Source organism: Rhinichthys klamathensis, unplaced genomic scaffold (genome assembly GCF_029890125.1).
Source record: "Rhinichthys klamathensis goyatoka isolate OS25496 unplaced genomic scaffold, OSU_Roscu_1.1 h1tg000595l_1, whole genome shotgun sequence".
Lineage (NCBI taxonomy): Eukaryota > Metazoa > Chordata > Actinopteri > Cypriniformes > Leuciscidae > Rhinichthys > Rhinichthys klamathensis.
In genome coordinates, this window is record NW_026607051.1 from 806546 (window position 1) to 818392 (window position 11847).

The window sequence follows — 11847 nt, forward strand, 5'->3', positions numbered from 1 at the left end:
TATCAGAATGTCAAACCGGAACAACTTTCCCGGATACGGTTCTATGGGCTGCCATAGACGCCCAGTCGGAAGAAGAAGAAGAAGAAGAAGAAGAAGAAGAAGAAGAAGAAGAAGAAGAAGAAGAAGAAGAAGAAGAAGAAGAAGAAGAAGAAGAAGAAGAACCGGAACAGATACAATAGGTGCCTCCGCACCTTCGGTGCTTGGCCCCTAATAATAATAAGAACCGGAACAGATACAATAGGTGCCTCCGCACCTTCGGTGCTTGGCCCCTAATAAGAACCGGAACAGATACAATAGGTGCCTCCGCACCTTCGGTGCTTGGCCCCTAATAACATGACTGAGCCTCTTGGTAGCGCTATGATAGAACAAAACGTAAAATTGCCATTGAATTCAATACAGTTTTGTGATTTAAATGCTATACTTAACAAGTGCATTGATGTAACATTACGAATCTCAGTGCTTTTAAAAACCTTCTTTTTCGATCGGCCATTTTGGCTGTCGGCCATTTTGAATTATGTGCTAAAATGCTGTATTTTTTGAACGCATGAATGAATTGTTACGAAACTCAGTATGGGTCATCAGTACGATGCCCTGAAGGAGCCTGAGAAGTTTCGAAACAGCGCCACCTAGTGGTAAAATTTATTTTTCAAATGCTTATAACTCTGGCTGTGGTTGACTTATTTTCACGGGAGTCATCTCGTTGAGGTCCTGAATCGTTGCCGAGTCCAGAGATACCAAATATGCTAGGTTTCGACTTACGGTTTGTGTAGAGTTGTGATTTAGCGCTTAAAAAACATTTGCCGATATCTTCGAAACCGTTAGTCCGATCGAGACGAAACCACCGTCAGAAAATTGGAAACATAGGTCGATAGCCATACGCCAATGCCCAAATGCCAAAATATTGATAGTAAGGGGTCGTAAAATTCAATCAAAGTCACGTAGCGGTCATTTTTTACGTGTTTTTTCACATAAATGTCTATAACTCTGAAGTTAATCGAGATATCTTCACCAAAATTGACACACAGATGTAGGGGCTCACTCTGAGGACACATGGAAAAAATTGTGGGATTTTGCCTCTTGGTGGCGCTATAATAGAACAAAACATGAAAATCCCATTGATTTCAATGCAGTTTTGTGATGTGAAATGCTATACTTAATGAAGACATTGCTGTAACATTACGAAACTCAGAATTTGTTACCAGCACCTTGCCTTGAAGGTACTCAAAAGATTTCAAGACAGCGCCACCTGTTGGTCAAAAGTTAAAATTACATTTCCAAAAATGCTAATAACTTTTTTAAAAATGTGCTTATTGTAATGACACTGGTCTTAATAGATTCCTTGGGTCATGCCGAGAACATAGATACCAAGTTTGACGTATTTGGACGAACTTCCTGTCCGCCATCTTTATTTACTTTCAAAACCTTCTTTTTCGAACTTCTCCTAGACCATTCGTCCGATTTTCACCAAAATTGAATCGTGTCATCTCCATACCGTGCCGACTAAAAGTTATGGATTTCGTGACGATAGAGGAAACCGTTTTCGTATACCGCAGCAGCAAAGTTGAGGCATGCTGCCAAAATGACTATTAAGTCTTTATCTCTGCAATGCCTTCACATTTTGACACCAAACTTTGTATGTGTCATTGTCACGTCACTCTGACCACATCACATCGATTTCGTAACTGCGCCACCTATTGGTCGAAAGTGATAATCCATTAAATCATCTTAAAAGTTACTGTATATATGATTTTTTAGCCATTTGCCCAAAATTATCTTAAAATGTCTTTAATTGCTCCTTGCTGCAATTGGTCTGCCACTCCCACCCATGAGGGCATCTGTTGCCGCTTCTTGCGCTTGGCCCCGGTAATGGCTGCTTGCAGCTATATTTCTTCTTCTTCTTCTTCCGACTGGGCGTCTATGGCAGCCCATAGAACCGTATCCGGGAAAGTTGTTCCGGTTTGACATTCTGATAGAGGACAGTCCCAACAGTAATTGCACCAATTTTGGTGTCTCTAACTCATTGCCTCTAGCGCCACCACCTGTCCAAAATTTCAAAATCATTATGCTAATAACTTTTGAACTGTAAGGCCTATCAACAAAATTCTTTTTTCCTCTGATTCGTGAGCTCATGACGATTCGATCCCACCCTATGACGTCATTTTCCGTCATAAAAATATGGCCGCCATTTTGAATTGTTTAAAAAACCTACTTTTGCGAACTCGTCCTAGACGGTTTGTCCGATTCTCACCAAAATTGCACCAGATCATCCCCAGGCAGTGCCGACAAAAAGTTATGGAATTCAAGTTGATTCGCTTAACGGTTTTCGATAAACGCGCAAATTAATTTTACGTAGCGCTTGCGAAAACAGACGTAAGGCTGTATCTCCGCAACGCTTAATCGTATTCAGACCAAACTTGGTACATGTCATCACAAGCATGACCTGAGGCTACATGCTGCGTTTCGGCGCAGCGCCACCTACTGGTCCGGAGATATGAAAAATGGCTATTTTCGCTCATAACTTCTGAACGGTTTGTCCAAAAATCATAAAAGTGGTCTCTTTAGATTCAGGGCGTCATGCCGAGTCGACTGATATCCAATTTTCCCAGATCGGCCATTTTGGCTGTCGGCCATTTTGAATTATGTGCTAAAATACTGTATTTTTTGAACGCATGAACGAATTGTTACGAAACTCGGTATGGGTCATCAGTACGATGCCCTGAAGGAGCCTGAGAAGTTTCGAAACAGCGCCACCTAGTGGTAAAATTTATTTTTCAAATGCTTATAACTCTGGCTGTGGTTGACTTATTTTCACGGGAGTCATCTCGTTGAGGTCCTGAATCGTTGCCGAGTCCAGAGATACCAAATATGCTAGGTTTCGACTTACGGTTTGTGTAGCGTTGTGATTTAGCGCTTAAAAAACATTTGCCGATATCTTCGAAACCGTTAGTCCGATCGAGACGAAACCACCGTCAGAAAATTGAAAACATAGGTCGATAGCTATATGCCAATGCCCAAATGCCAAAATATTGATAGTAAGGGGTCGTAAAATTCAATCAAAGTCACGTAGCGGTCATTTTTTACGTGTTTTTTCACATAAATGTCTATAACTCTGAAGTTAATCGAGATATCTTCACCAAAATTGACACACAGATGTAGGGGCTCACTCTGAGGACACATGAAAAAAATTGTGGGATTTTGCCTCTTGGTGGCGCTATAATAGAACAAAACATGAAAATCCCATTGATTTCAATGCAGTTTTGTGATGTGAAATGCTATACTTAATGAACACATTGCTGTAACATTACGAAACTCAGAATTTGTTACCAGCACCTTGCCTTGAAGGTACTCAAAAGATTTCAAGACAGCGCCACCTGTTGGTCAAAAGTTAAAATTACATTTCCAAAAATGCTAATAACTTTTTAAAAAATGTGCTTATTGTAATGACACTGGTCTTAATAGATTCCTTGGGTCATGCCGAGAACATAGATACCAAGTTTGACGTATTTGGACGAACTTCCTGTCCGCCATCTTTATTTACTTTCAGAACCTTCTTTTTCGAACTTCTCCTAGACCATTCGTCCGATTTTCACCAAAATCGAATCGTGTCATCTCCATACCGTGCCGACTAAAAGTTATGGATTTCGTGACGATAGAGGAAACCGTTTTCGTATACCGCAGCAGCAAAGTTGAGGCATGCTGCCAAAATGACTATTAAGTCTTTATCTCTGCAATGCCTTCACATTTTGACACCAAACTTTGTATGTGTCATTGTCACCTCACTCTGACCACATCACATCGATTTCGTAACTGCGCCACCTATTGGTCGAAAGTGATAATCCATTAAATCATCTTAAAAGTTACTGTATATATGATTTTTTAGCCATTTGCCCAAAATTATCTTAAAATGTCTTTAATTGCTCCTTGCTGCAATTGGTCTGCCACTCCCACCCATGAGGGCATCTGTTGCCGCTTCTTGCGCTTGGCCCCGGTAATGGCTGCTTGCAGCTATATTTAGGGGCCAAGCACCGAAGGTGCGGAGGCACCTATTGTATCTGTTCCGGTTCTTATTATTATTAGGGGCCAAGCACCGAAGGTGCGGAGGCACCTATTGTATCTGTTCTGGTTCTTATTATTATTAGGGGCCAAGCACCGAAGGTGCGGAGGCACCTATTGTATCTGTTCCGGTTCTTATTATTAGGGGCCAAGCACCGAAGGTGCGGAGGCACCTATTGTAACTGTTCCCGTTCTTATTATTATTCTTCATTCTTCCGACTGGGCGTCTATGGCAGCCCATAGAACCGTTTCCGGGAAAGTTATGAAATTTGGCACACAGATAGAGGACAGTCTGAACTCTCACCATAGCAATTTTAGAGTCTCTAAATCAATCCCACTAGCGCCACCAACTGTCCAAAGATTCAATCATGTTTATGCTAATAACTTTAGAACCATAAGGGCTAGAAACAAAATTCTTTTTTCCTCTGATTCCTGAGCTCAGGACGATTCGATTGCACCCTATGACGTCATTTTCCGTCATGAAAATTTTTCCGCCATCTTGAATTCTCCGAAAAACCTACTTTTGCGAACTCCTCCTAGACGGTTTGTCCGATTTTCACCAAAATTGCATCAGATCATCTCAAGGCAGTGCCGACAAAAAGTTATGGAATTCAAGTCAATTCGCTTAACCGTTTTCGATAAACGCGCAAACTAATTTTACGTAGCCCTTGCGAAAACAGACGTAAGGCTGTATCTCCGCAACGCTTAATCGTATTCAGACCAAACTTGGTACATGTCATCACAAGCATGACCTGAGGCTACATGCTGCGTTTCGGCGCAGCGCCACCTACTGGTCCGGAGATATGAAAAACGGCTATTTTTGCTCGTAACTTCTGAACGGTTTGTCCAAAAATCATAAAAGTGGTCTCTTTAGATTCAAGGGCGTCATGCCGAGTCGACTGATATCTAATTTTCCCAGATCGGCCATTTTGGCTGTCGGCCATTTTGAATTATGTGCAAAAATGCTGTATTTTTTGAACGCATGAACGAATTGTTACGAAACTCGGTATGGGTCATCAGTACGATGCCCTGAAGGAGCCTGAGAAGTTTCGAAACAGCGCCACCTAGTGGTAAAATTTATTTTTCAAATGCTTATAACTCTGGCTGTGGTTGACTTATTTTCACGGGAGTCATCTCGTTGAGGTCCTGAATCCTTGCCGAGTCCAGAGATACCAAACATGCTAGGTTTCGACTTACGGTTTGTGTAGAGTTGTGATTTAGCACTTAAAAAACATTTGCCGATATCTTCGAAACCGTTAGTCCGATCAAGACGAAACCACCGTCAGAAAATTGGAAACATAGGTCGATAGCTAAACGCCAATGCCCAAATGCCAAAATATTGATAGTAAGGGGTCGTAAAATTCAATCAAAGTCACGTGTCAGTCATTTTTTACGTGTTTTTTCACATAAATGTCTATAACTCTGAAGTTAATCGAGATATCTTCACCAAAATTGACACACAGATGTAGGACACATGAAAAAATTTGTGGGATTTTGCCTCTTGGTGGCGCTATAATAGAACAAAACATGAAAATCCCATTGATTTCAATGCAGTTTTGTGATGTGAAATGCTATACTTAATGAACACATTGCTGTAACATTACGAAACTCAGAATTTGTTACCAGCACCTTGCCTTGAAGGTACTCAAAAGATTTCAAGACAGCGCCACCTGTTGGTCAAGAGTTAAAATTACATTTCCAAAAATGCTAATAACTTTTTAATAAATGTGCTTATTGTAATGACACTGGTCTTAATAGATTCCTTGGGTCATGCCGAGAACATAGATACCAAGTTTGACGTATTTGGACGAACTTCCTGTCCGCCATCTTTATTTACTTTCAAAACCTTCTTTTTCGAACTTCTCCTAGACCATTGGTCCGATTTTCACCAAAATCGAATCGTATCATCTCCCGACTGTACCGACTAAAAGGTATGGATTTCGTGACGATAGACGAAACCGTTTTCGTATACCGCAGCAGCAAAGTTGAGACATGCTGCCAAAATGACTATTAAGTCTTTATCTCTGCAATGCCTTGATATTTTGACACCAAACTTTGTATGTGTCATTGTCACCTCACTCTGACCACATCACATCGATTTCGTAACTGCGCCACCTATTGGTCGAAAGTGATAATCCATTAAATCATCTTAAAAGTTACTGTATATATGATTTTTTAGCCATTTGCCCAACATTCTCTTAAAATGTCTTTAATTGCTCCTTGCTGCAATTGGTCTGCCACTCCCACCCATGAGGGCATCTGTTGCCGCTTCTTGCGCTTGGCCCCGGTAATGGCTGCTTGTTATTATTATTATTCTTCTTCTTCTTCCGACTGGGCGTCTATGGCAGCCCCTAGAACCGTGTCCGGGAAAGTTGTTCCGGTTTGACATTCTGATAGAGGACAGTCCCAACAGTAATTGCACCAATTTTGGTGTCTCTAACTCAGTCCCTCTAGCGCCACCACCTGTCCAAAGTTTCAAAATCATTATGCTAATAACTTTTGAACCGTAAGGCCTATCAACAAAATTCTTTTTTCCTCTGATTCCTGAGCTCATGACGATTCGATTGGATCCTATGACGTCATTTTCCGTCATAAAAATATGGCCGCCATTTTGAATTTTCCAAAAAAACTACTTTTGCGAACTCGTCCTAGACGGTTTGTCCGATTTTCACCAAAATTGCACCAGATCATCTCCAGGCAGTGCCGACAAAAAGTTATGCAATTCAAGTCGATTTGTCAAACAGTTTTCGCTAAACGCATAAACTAATTTTACGTAGCGCTCACGAAAACAGACGTAAGGCTGTATCTCCGCAACGCTTAATCGAATTCAGACCAAACTTGGTACATGCCATCACAAGCATGACCTGAGACTACCTGCTGCGTTTCGGCGCATTGCCACCTACTGGTCTGGAGATATGAAAAATGGCTATTTTTGCTCATAACTTCTGAACAGTTTGTCCAAAAATCACAAAAGTGGTCTCAATAGATTCAGGGCGTCATGCCGAGTCGACTGATGTCCAATTTTCCCAGATCGGCCATTTTGGCTGTCGGCCATTTTGAATTATGTGCTAAAATGCTGTATTTTTTGAACGCAGGAACGAATTGTTACGAAACTCGGTATGGGTCATCAGTACGATGCCTTGAAGGACCCTGTGAAGTTTCGAAACAGCGCCAACTAGTGGTCAAAAGTTATAATTAAATTTCCAAAAATGCTAATAACTTTTGAAAAAATATGCTTATTGCAATGACACTGGTCTTAATAGATTCCTTGGGTCAAGCCGAAAACATACATACCAAGTTTTTCTTATTTGGCCGAACATCCTGTCCACCATCTTGATTTTCATTCAAAAGCTACTTTTTCGAACTCCTCCTAGACCGTTTGTCCGATTTTCACCAAAATCAAATCGTATCATCTCCAGACATTGCCGACTAAAAGTTATGGATTTTGTGTCGATAGACAAAACCGTTTTCGTGTAGCCCAGCAGCAAAGTTGAGGTAGGATGCCAAAAGGACTATTAAGTCTTTATCTCTGCAATGCCTTGACATTTTGACACCAAACTTTGTATGTGTCATTGTCACCTCACTCTGACCACATCACATCAATTTCGTAATTGCGCCACCTATTTGTCGAAAGTGATAAACCATTAAATTATCTTAAAAGTTACTGTATATATGATTTTAGCCATTTATCCAAAGTTCTCTTAAAATGTCTTTAATTGCTCATTGCTGCAGTTGGTCTGCCACTCCTACCCATGATGGCATCTGTTGCAGCTTCTTGCGCTTGGGCCCGGTAATGGCTGCTTGCAGCTATATTTAGGGGCCAAGCACCGAAGGTGCGAAGGCACCTATTGTATCTGTTCCGGTTCTTATTCTTCTTCTTCTTCTTCTTCTTCTTCTTCTTCCGACTGGGCGTCTATGGCAGCCCATAGAACCGTATCCGGGAAAGTTGTTCCGGTTTGACATTCTGATAGAGGACAGTCCCAACAGTAATTGCACCAATTTTGGTGTCTCTAACTCATTGCCTCTAGCGCCACCACCTGTCCAAAATTTCAAAATCATTATGCTAATAACTTTTGAACTGTAAGGCCTATCAACAAAATTCTTTTTTCCTCTGATTCCTGAGCTCATGACGATTCGATCCCACCCTATGACGTCATTTTCCGTCATAAAAATATGGCCGCCATTTTGAATTGTTTAAAAAACCTACTTTTGCGAACTCGTCCTAGACGGTTTGTCCGATTCTCACCAAAATTGCACCAGATCATCCCCAGGCAGTGCCGACAAAAAGTTATGGAATTCAAGTTGATTCGCTTAACGGTTTTCGATAAACGCGCAAATTAATTTTACGTAGCGCTTGCGAAAACAGACATAAGGCTGTATCTCCGCAACGCTTAATCGTATTCAGACCAAACTTGGTACATGTCATCACAAGCATGACCTGAGGCTACATGCTGCGTTTCGGCGCAGCGCCACCTACTGGTCCGGAGATATGAAAAACGGCTATTTTCGCTCATAACTTCTGAACGGTTTGTCCAAAAATCATAAAAGTGGTCTCTTTAGATTCAGGGCGTCATGCCGAGTCGACTGATATCCAATTTTCCCAGATCGGCCATTTTGGCTGTCGGCCATTTTGAATTATGTGCTAAAATGCTGTATTTTTTGAACGCATGAACGAATTGTTACGAAACTCGGTATGGGTCATCAGTACGATGCCCTGAAGGAGCCTGAGAAGTTTCGAAACAGCGCCACCTAGTGGTAAAATTTATTTTTCAAATGCTTATAACTCTGGCTGTGGTTGACTTATTTTCACGGGAGTCATCTCGTTGAGGTCCTGAATCGTTGCCGAGTCCAGAGATATCAAATATGCTAGGTTTCGACTTACGGTTTGTGTAGCGTTGTGATTTAGCGCTTAAAAAACATTTGCCGATATCTTCGAAACCGTTAGTCCGATCGAGACGAAACCACCGTCAGAAAATTGAAAACATAGGTCGATAGCTATACATCAATGCCCAAATGCCAAAATATTGATAGTAAGGGGTCGTAAAATTCAATCAAAGTCACGTAGCGGTCATTTTTTACGTGTTTTTTCACATAAATGTCTATAACTCTGAAGTTAATCGAGATATCTTCACCAAAATTGACACACAGATGTAGGGGCTCACTCTGAGGACACATGAAAAAAATTGTGGGATTTTGCCTCTTGGTGGCGCTATAATAGAACAAAACATAAAAATCCCATCGATTTCAATGCAGTTTTGTGATGTGAAATGCTATACTTAATGAACACATTGCTGTAACATTACGAAACTCAGAATTTGTTACCAGCACCTTGCCTTGAAGGTACTCAAAAGATTTCAAGACAGCGCCACCTGTTGGTCAAAAGTTAAAATTACATTTCCAAAAATGCTAATAACTTTTTTTAAAATGTGCTTATTGTAATGACACTGGTCTTAATAGATTCCTTGGGTCATGCCGAGAACATAGATACCAAGTTTGACGTATTTGGACGAACTTCCTGTCCGCCATCTTTATTTACTTTCAGAACCTTCTTTTTCGAACTTCTCCTAGACCATTCGTCCGATTTTCACCAAAATCGAATCGTGTCATCTCCATACCGTGCCGACTAAAAGTTATGGATTTCGTGACGATAGAGGAAACCGTTTTCGTATACCGCAGCAGCAAAGTTGAGGCATGCTGCCAAAATGACTATTAAGTCTTTATCTCTGCAATGCCTTCACATTTTGACACCAAACTTTGTATGTGTCATTCCCACCTCACTCTGACCACATCACATCGATTTCGTAACTGCGCCACCTATTGGTCGAAAGTGATAATCCATTAAATCATCTTAAAAGTTACTGTATATATGATTTTTTAGCCATTTGCCCAAAATTATCTTAAAATGTCTTTAATTGCTCCTTGCTGCAATTGGTCTGCCACTCCCACCCATGAGGGCATCTGTTGCCGCTTCTTGCGCTTGGCCCCGGTAATGGCTGCTTGCAGCTATATTTAGGGGCCAAGCACCGAAGGTGCGGAGGCACCTATTGTATCTGTTCCGGTTCTTATTATTATTAGGGGCCAAGCACCGAAGGTGCGGAGGCACCTATTGTATCTGTTCCGGTTCTTATTAGGGGCCAAGCACCGAAGGTGCGGAGGCACCTATTGTATCTGTTCCGGTTCTTATTATTAGGGGCCAAGCACCGAAGGTGCGGAGGCACCTATTGTATCTGTTCCGGTTCTTATTAGGGGCCAAGCACCGAAGGTGCGGAGGCACCTATTGTATCTGTTCCGGTTCTTATTATTATTATTATTCTGCTTCTTCCGACTGGGCGTCTATGGCAGCCCCTAGAACCGTGTCCGGGAAAGTTGTTCCGGTTTGACATTCTGATAGAGGACAGTCCCAACAGTAATTGCACCAATTTTGGTGTCTCTAACTCATTGCCTCTAGCGCCACCACCTGTCCAAAGTTTCAAAATCATTATGCTAATAACTTTTGAACCGTAAGGCCTATTGACAAAATTCCCTTTTCCTCTGATTCCTGAGCTCATGACGATTCGATTGCACCCTATGACGTCATTTTCCGTCATGAAAAAATTTCCGCCATTTTGAATAATCTGAAAAACCTACTTTTGCGAACTCGTCCTAGACGGTTTGTCCGATTTTCACCAAAATTGCACCAGATCATCTCCAGGCAGTGCCGACAAAAAGTTATGGAATTCAAGTCGATTCGTCAAACCGTTTTTGATAAACGCACAAACTAATTTTACGTAGCGCTTGCGAAAACAGACGTAAGGCTGTATCTCCACAACGCTTAATCGTATTCAGACCAAACTTGGTACATGTCATCACAAGCATGACCTGAGGCTACATGCTGCGTTTCGGCGCAGCGCCACCTACTGGTCCGGAGATATGAAAAATGGCTATTTTTGCTTATAACTTCTGAACGGTTTGTCCAAAAATCATAAAAGTGGTCTCGCTAGATTCAAGGCGTCATGCCGAGTCGACTGATATCCAATTTTCCAAGATCAGCCATTTTGGCTGTCGGCCATTTTGAATTATGTGCAAAAATGCTGTATTTTTTTAACGCATTAACGAATTGTTACGAAACTCGGTATGGGTCATCAGTACGATGCCCTGAAGGACCCTGTGAAGTTTCGAAACAGCGCCACCTAGTGGTCAAAAGTTACAATTAAATTTCCAAAAATTATAATTACTTTTGAAAAAATATGCTTATTGCAATGACACTGGTCTTAATAGATTCCTTGGGTCATGCCGAGAACATAGATATCAAGTTTGATGTATTTGGACGAACTTCCTGTCCGCCATCTTTATTTACTTTCAAAACCTTCTTTTTCGAACTTCACCTAGGCCATTCGTCCGATTTTCACCAAAATCGAATCATATCATCTCCAGACCATGCCGACTAAAAGTTATGGATTTCGTGATGATAGACAAAACCGTTTTCGTATACCGCAGCAGCAAAGTTGAGGCATGCTGCCAAAATGACTATTAAGTCTTTATGTCTGCAATGCCTTGACATTTTGACACCAAACTTTGTATGTGTCATTGTCACCTCACTCTGACCACATCACATCGATTTCGTAACTGCGCCCCCTATTGGTCGAAAGTGATAATCCATTAAATCATCTTAAACGTTACTGTATATATGATTTTTTAGCCATTTGCCCTAAAATTATCTTAAAATGTCATTAATTGCTCGTTGCTGCAATTGGTCTGCCACTCCCACCCATGAGGGCATCTGTTGCCGCTTCTTGCGCTTGGCCCCGGTAATGG